The sequence below is a fragment of the Myotis lucifugus genome, unplaced genomic scaffold (assembly GCF_000147115.1).
Source record: "Myotis lucifugus unplaced genomic scaffold, Myoluc2.0 scaffold_14, whole genome shotgun sequence".
NCBI classification, from domain to species: Eukaryota; Metazoa; Chordata; class Mammalia; order Chiroptera; family Vespertilionidae; genus Myotis; species Myotis lucifugus.
The window spans coordinates 12,931,137-12,939,667 of record NW_005871062.1 but is presented as its reverse complement, the minus strand read 5'-3'; positions in this window follow the sequence as shown (position 1 = coordinate 12,939,667).

Sequence of the window (8,531 nt, the reverse complement as noted above, 5' to 3'; positions counted from 1 at the left end):
CAAATGAAATGATTCTATTTCTCTCATGTCTTCCTCATTTTATTAGCTGAAATACTTCTGAAAAAAAAGGTTTTTCCTATTTACTATTTGTTTTCCTACTCATATAATTTTATGTAGAAAATAAAAAATAAATACTTAATTATTTCTCTTTAATAGTTTCCAAAATAATAAATTGGCTCATTATTGTCAGTCAGCACTGATCAATTAGCTTATTTTTGTATTATTACTAACTATAATTAAATATATTTATTTATATTTATGTTTCAATTAATTTCAGTTATTCTTCTTCTTGATTGTCAAAGTTATTCTGTTTTGTCCATTGTGAATCTCTTCAAGAGAGCCTCTAAATAGTTTTTACTCAGACCTATTCCTCATTGATTGTTAAATGAAAATTAACAGCTATTGCAGATTTGTCTTGTATATTATTTTTCCCAGCCCTAGAATCAGCAATTAACCAGGGAGCCTGTTTTTTCAGTGGGAAATGGTATGTTAAGACTAATGTAGACATTGAGGGTACTCATTGCTATTGAGTTTGTCATTGTTTCTAGGCCTTTTCAGTAGATGGAACAGAAAAATACTTATTTTATTTTCCATTATAAGATAAAACACATTTTGAGTTTATTTAGATAATTCAAATTTAGAACTACAGGATTTTTATTTACTCTTTTTCATGTTATATGAATATCTCCTTTTACCAATAATGAGAATCCAGTTTTTAATGATACCAGAAATGAAAGAATTAGGATATCGGAATATTCAAATAGTAAGTCATTTGCTTTATCCAACATACACACATATTAATCTCAGAGTATTAACATCAACACTAACATATGAAATAGTCATAAACATGAGTGATAATATTGCTGATGGGCACTTGGGCTGTTTCCAAATCTTAGCTATTGTAAATTGTGCTACTATAAACACAGGAGTGCATATATCCTTTCTGATCAGTATTTCTGGTTTCTTGGGATATATTCCTAGAAGTGGAATTACTAGGTAAACTGGGAGTTCCATTTTTAACTTTTTGAGGAAACTCCATACTGTTTTTCACAGTGGCTGCACCAGTCTGCATTCCCACCAGCAGTGCACAAGTGTTCCTTTTTCTCCACATCCTTGCCAGTACTTGTCGTTTGTTGATTTGTTGATGATAGGCATTCTGACAGGTGTGAGATGGTACCTCATTGTTGTTTTGATTTGCATCTCTCAGATGATTAGTGACTTTGAGCATGTTTTCATATGTCTCTTGGCCTTCTGAATGTCCTCTTTTGAAAAGTATCAATTTAGGTCCGTTGCCCATTTTTTTATTGGGTTGTTTATCTTCCTTTTGTTAAGTTGTACGAATTCCCTGTAAATGTTGGAGATTAAACCCTTATCAGAGATAACATTGGCAAATATGTTCTCCCATGCAGTGGGCTTTCTTGTTGTTTTGTTGATGGTTTCTTTTGCTGTGCAGAAGCTTTTTTATTTTGATGTAGTCCCATTTGTTTATTTTATCTTTAGTTTCCATTACCCTAGGTGCTGTATTGGTGAAGATACTGCTTTGGCATATGTCTGAGATTTTGCTGCCTGTGGATTCCTCTAAGATTATTATGGTTTCCCGTTTTACATTTAAGCCCTTTATCTATTTTGAGAGTGGAAGGGAGGGGGAGAGACACAAAGAGAGAAACATTGATGTGAGAGAGACACATTGATTGGTTGCCTCCCACTCGAGCCCTGACCAGGGCCAGGGATCAAGCCTGCAATTGAGGTTCATGCCCTTGACTGGAATCAAACCCGGGACCCTTCAGTCCACAGGACGACACTCTATCCATTGAGCCAAACCGGCTAGGGCTGCTTTCTTTCTTTTTTAAAATATATTTATTGTTGAAAGTATTACAGATGTCCCACTTTTGCCCCATTGACACTCTATCCATTGAGCCAAACCAGCTAGGGCTGCTTTCTTTAAAAAAAAAAATCTTTATTATTGAAAGTATTACTGATGTCCCACCTTTTCCCCCACTGACCCCCTCCTCCCCTCTCCCACCCCCCTCCCCAGGTTATGCATATATGTCTATAAGTTCTTTGGTTAATCTCTTCCCGCACCTCCTCACTCCCCCAACTCCTCACCCCCTGCCTTCCCTCTGAGAATCCTCAGTCTGTTGCATGCTTCCATGTTTCTAGATCTGTTTTGTTTGTCAGTTTATTTGGTTCATTAGATTCCACATATAAGTGAGATCATATGATACTTATCTTTCTCTGACTGGCTTATGCTTTTTTTTATACTGCATTTTCCAAATCCTTTTTATAATGTGCATTTATTTTATTTAGTATGACATAAAATATATCTTTTAAAAACTGGGTCAGGACTTCCTCTATTGCTAATCTTTATTCTAAGGAGACACCATTTTTTTCTTTCCCCAAGAGTCCTTTTCCTGAGGGGGACAACTGTGGTGTAGTCTTCGCCACTGAGGTAAATCATATCACTCTGCTGCTTGGAAGTCATGAATATTTGCAAGCCAAATTTCACATTCAAAGTCTAAAATCTGCTCCCATCATACCTTTTCTTTTTTTGTAAATTTTTTTTATTGCTGATAGTATTACAGAGATCTCCTGTTCCCCCAACTTTACTCTCTTCCTCCGAACCCCTCCCCTCACCCCAGTCAGGTCTTCACTACCCTATTGCCCATGTCTATGGGCTATGCATATCTCTATATATAAAAGGCTAAGCGACCATCTGACTGTCCGACCTGTAGCTATAATGCGCAATGACCACCAGGGGGCAGACGCTCAACATAGGAGCTGTCAAGCTGCAGTGACATGGTGGCGCCGGTTCTTGGGTGACACACCCCGGAACCAGAGAGGTAGGAGCTCGATTCCAGGGTGCGTCACCCAAGAACCACCCTCTCGCAATCTGGGATCCCTTGGGGGATGTTGGAGAGCCGGTTTTGAACCATCCCCGCAGGCCAGCCTGAGGGACCCCACCTGCTGAGGGACCCTGCTCACACTGCAGACACCCTTCAAGCCACAGCGCTGCCCCAGGTACAGCCGGCCAGGGAGGGACCATGGGAGGTTGGCTTCAGGGCGTGTCCAGCCTGTCTCGCCCAGTCTTGCCCAGCCAACCACCTTCTAATTAATTTCCTTTCAATGTGCACGAATCCATGCACCTGAACACTAGTAAGTATATAAGTTCTTTGGTACCTTTTCAACTGAATCTCCAACTCTTAGAGGTTAGAAAATGCCATTACCATGTTCATTCTCTGTTCTCAGTCTTTGCTTCCAGGGAGTTGCGAGGACTATCCCTGCCAGGTGGTCATCCGGCTCTGCTTCTATGCTGACCTTCAAAATCCTGCTTATCCTCACACTCTCTCATGCTGTCTGACTGTCCCTCCCCAGACTTCTGTCTCTGACATCCTTAAGCACCTATTGCCACTACTGATTCTTTCAACTCTACCCCACATCCTTACTGTTCTTCTGAAATGTTTTACAAGTGTATGACTTGACTTCCCCAGGGTGCTTGTGAACTGCATGAGGTTGGGGAGAATGATGCTTACTTCTTTGTATCTCTTAGCAAGCCTGGCATAGTGCATTGAACATAGTAAGCAACAAACACATATTTACTGACATGGCTGCATGTTCTTCAGTTCTGGCACTGGTCAGAATATTTTTAAAAGGAGAGCTTGGGAGTCAGACAAACAAACTAGTGTTCAAGTCCCACCTCTGTTGGCTACTATTTAACTTTGTGACCTTACATTAGTATATTTCCTCGAACATTTAATGGCAGTGTTTTGCCAGGATTATAAGCTCTTACTCTGTCTTCTTGGTTCTATCATTTAATAACTATTTGATCTTGGGCAAATTCTTCTGCCTCTCTAAGTCTCAGTTTCCTCATTTATTAAACAGGAACAATAATACCAACAAGTTCATAAGGTTATCAAGAGGGTTAAATGAAATCAAGCTTGGGAATGCCCTTCACATAGTTCAGAGTATGTGAGTAAGGCTTGCTCAAAGATAGCAACTATTTTGGTATTTGGGAGGACAACAATAGCAAGAAAAAAAAAATCTGAATCTTCTTACTAGACTTCCTATAAATGCTCAATGAGCGAATGATAGAGAAGTGCTTAGCAGGATTCAGGTGTTGGCGATTATTTTAATTTCAGATAAAATGGATTAGTAATACCTACTTTGCAGAGTTGTTGGTTGGATTCAATGTGAAACTAGTATAATACATGTGATTAATAGATTATAATTTTCCTCTTTATCCTTCCTTATTTCTCTTCCTTCAGCCCCTATACCTCACTATAATTCTTGGATACCTTATGATGTAATAATGAACATCTGAAGAGCTGTTGGGGTTCCCTAATCATATCTGAATGTAGAAATGGTTTGTGGAGAAATGCCGCTCAGCACCGAGTTTCTCTCTGTGTTGGTTGTCCTCCGTGGCATTTACTTTGCACGCATTCTGACTGAAGTGAAGAGTATATTCAGACTGTAGCAGCAATGAGACCAAACAGAATCACAATTCGATATTTTACAGATTTAGAAAATGAGGCCCTGTGAGGTTCTGTGCTTTACCCCGGGTCACAGAGCGTCTTGTCTGAGTAAGCCTATGCATTGTGCACTGCCTTTCTCCCCTGGGCTCGGTGAGTACCTCTTACAGCCTGCAGGCCCCACATGAGACCTGCACAGCCTTCTGCAGAGAGCTGGGGACCTGCCTCATTTCCTGCTGGATCTCCCAGAAAATACATTTAAATAAAAGTTTTCAGCTCTTATTTTTCTCCCAAAGCTCATGCTATTCATTAAATGGCTCTTTAATATAAAGAGACAAATTGAACAGGGGAGGGGAAGGAGAGCATTTCTTTAATTTTTTTCCTCAGTTGCTTCTTGTGCAGGTGGATGGCTGTGGGAGTCCCCTCTTCCGAAGCCCATCTGGGGTGTTAGTTTAGCTCTATTGATGTTTAAGTCTCCGTCTTTCATCATAACCACATGCCAAGACAATAAGTAATTGAACCACATGTTTTGCCATTTTAAAAAGGTGTAATCTCCTTCTGAAGTGTAGAGATGTTTAGCAGGATTTTTCTAATTTATCTGTCATCGCACCACGCAGGCTAGGCTCCAAGCCCCGACTGCAGTGTCTCTTTATCACCGTCTTTTGATGAACACCTGTTTCCAGCATACAAATATATCTGCTGAGATGCAAAATTAAAATAATTTCAGCAGTATAGGAATAATTAGGAACCTTTTTTTGAAAGGTCCACCTGTTCCAAATATCAAAATATATTTAGTTGCATGTGCATCTTTTTATCCCCATATATTCTTCATAGTAGGTATGTATGTATTTGATAAAAATTCTCCTCTGATATTCCATTAAGTTAAAAAAATAAATATTTTTATTTTTAAATATTCAATTGTAAACCATTTAAAAAAACAAATGAGTTCTCTATGTTCATTGAGAGAAAGAAGGAATTTACTCCAAAATTTATTCTTATTTTAATTAAAATTTTTTTGAAAAATTAAATTTAGTGGGGACACTGGTTAATAGGAGCATATAGATTTCAAGTGTACATTCTATGATACATGATCTGTATACTGCATTGTGTGCCCACCACCCAAAGTCAGTTAATCTTCCATCACCATATATTTGACCCTCTTTACCCTTTACTAACCCTAAACCCCCTTCCCTCTGGTAAATAGTATACTATTGTCTGTGCCCATGAGTTTCAGTTGTATATCCCATATATGAGTGAAATCATATGGCTTTTAGCTTTTTCTGCCTGACTTATTTCACCTAGCATAATATTGGAAACTTTTAAGATGTTCTGTTCTTTTTTATTAATTGTGCCCTTTATTAAGGATTTTACTTCTTCAAAAATACAACAATGGTTATGTGAGTCTTAAGTTAGTTATAATGGATATTATTTTTTAAAGGAAATGATATAAGGGCCCTTATCACAGGAGGTTTTTTGTTAAAGTATGGTACATGAAAACACTTAAATCAATATATTTAATATGAAGAGTTATTCTTTTTATGGTTGTTATTATTGTTAATTTATATTTAAGACTTTATCCATCGTGCTTCCTTTTGGCTTTCCTTCCCATAAACTATGAGCGTGGTGGTTAGAGTCTTCAAGGTGAAATTACTTAGTAACTGTAATACCCCACTTCATGGTGTCCCCATTCTAATGCAAGAGAGAGAAAAAAAACCATTTCCAAGAATTCATATAAATGAAAAACAAACAAAAAAAACAACAAAGGTAAGCTCACACTGACTTTTTAAACAGCTGAAGTTAAGAGACCTTGATATACAACAATCCATGTAATGATTTTCATTTAACATTGGCCAAGTGGTATTCACACTGGATAAGAAGCAACTCCATATTTATCCAGACACACAATAAAGCAAATTCACAGGTGAAAACCAGTTTAATGCAAGAACGTATTAGAATGTGCTCTCATTTTTAGAATGTGAAATCTGAAGTGCCAGATTTTTTGGTTGTTTTTCTGACAACCTTGCAAAAAAGTCAACCACCAGTTGCCTGGCCCTTACATGCAAAGTTTGTCCACAAGGCGTTGTGTGGCTGGTTGCTTTTGAGCTGTCGGGGACCTTTTGGGCAGTGGTTATATACACACAAGACTAATTACACTAATTAATCCACACCAACGTGTGAGCAATAAGCATGTTTTTACAATTAGGATGTAATTTTTTTAAATCCTTTACTGGGAACATTTAGAGACACAGCAGTTTCAGATTTGCCATACAATAGGAACGGGAGTTGTCCAAATTGAATAAATGTACATTTGAGCTTGGGCAAATACGTATTGCTATATGGCAAATGAAGCCCACCCTTGTGTCACAAATACATACCTCCACAAAAATGATTTTTATAAGCAGGTGTATGGATTGTAGTTTTTTCGGTCATTACATTATAGGGATTTCAAACCACTTTGCTTAATTTGATGTAGCCACTTCACATGACTTCTATAGCTTTTACTTCTCATGTGAATAGTTGTGTTAGAAAGAATAATGGCCTCTCAAAGATGTCTGCATTCTAATCCCCCAAACTTGTGAATATGTAACCTCACACAGTAAAAAAGAAACACACACACACACACACACACACACACACACACAACCCCCAAAGACAACCCTCGAAAATGTAATTAAATGTGAGATGAGGCCCTAACCGGTTTGGCTCAGTGGATAGAGCATCGGCCTGCGGACTGAAGGGTCCCAGGTTCGATTCCAGTCAAGGGCATGTACCTTGGTTGCGGGCACATCCCCAGTGGGGGGTGTGCAGGAGGCAGCTGATCGATGTTTCTCTCTCATCGATGTTTCTCACTCTCTATCCCTCTCCCTTCCTCTCTGTAAAAAAATCAATAAAATATATTTTTTTTAAAAAATGTGAGATGAGGAGTTTATCTTGGGTCATCTTGGCAAGCCCAAGGTATTCACTGGGGTCCTGCTAAGTCAGAGAGGAGGCAGGAGAGTCAGTGTCAATGTGATGTGATATGATAAAGACTCAGCCTGGTGTTTCTAGCTTTGAAGGTTGAGGAAGAGGCCATGAGCCAAAGAATGTAGGTAGTATCTAGAAGTTGGAAAAGGCAAGGAAATAGGTTCTTCCCTGAGCCTCCAGAATGGAACCAGAGCCTTACCACACCTCCGTTGTAGCCCACTGAAACCTCCAGAATTATAATATAATAAATCTGTGTTATTATACGTCACTAGGTTTCTTATAACTTGTTACGACAGCAATGGGAAATGAATACAGTGTTTTCCTGACTTCAGATTCCTCATCTAGAAAGTGACAATATCATTTGCTTATTTTTTGTAAGAATTAATAAGATAATGCGTGTGAAATTGCTTTAAAATGTTCAAAACTGAAGATCTTTTATAAAAGCAGTAAAACTATTTCTAAATTTTATAGCAACTAAAAGACTACGAATTTAAGACTTAATCTTTTAAAAATCTTCCCCAAATCCCTATCAATTAAGAACTAGAGGCTAGAAAACATGGAATCTGTTTAGCTTCATCAGAAAGCTTCCATCAGAATGTATCCAGGCAGCGAGACAGTGGAAAAAGCCAAGAACATAACTGTTGTCAACAGGGCACCCGAGATTCAATGGACAGAAATAATCTCTGCAGGGCTGAGGAAAACAAAAATACTGGGACTCATTAAAAGAGTAAACTAGATTATTTACGGCAAAAAATAAATAGCTTATATGCCTCTTAAACACTATTTTCTGAAAAGATGCGTAAAAAAAACCCTCTTTTTTGCTCAGAGGTATTCAAGACTGAATTATTTAAAATAGAAAAAAATTAAAAACCATCTTAAGTGTCCAACAATTAGGGAATGATTAAATAAAATATGGTTTAACAATAGGCTTAGGTACTGTAATTAAAAGTACTTAGAAAAGCTTTCAATAACCTTTGGGGGAAAACAGATTCATCTATAGAGTAGCTATAATAATAACTATGTAAGATTCCTTTGGAGGAAATTTACTAAGTAAAATGTCATCAGTGGTTGTCTCTGAATGATGGAGTAATGGTGATGTTT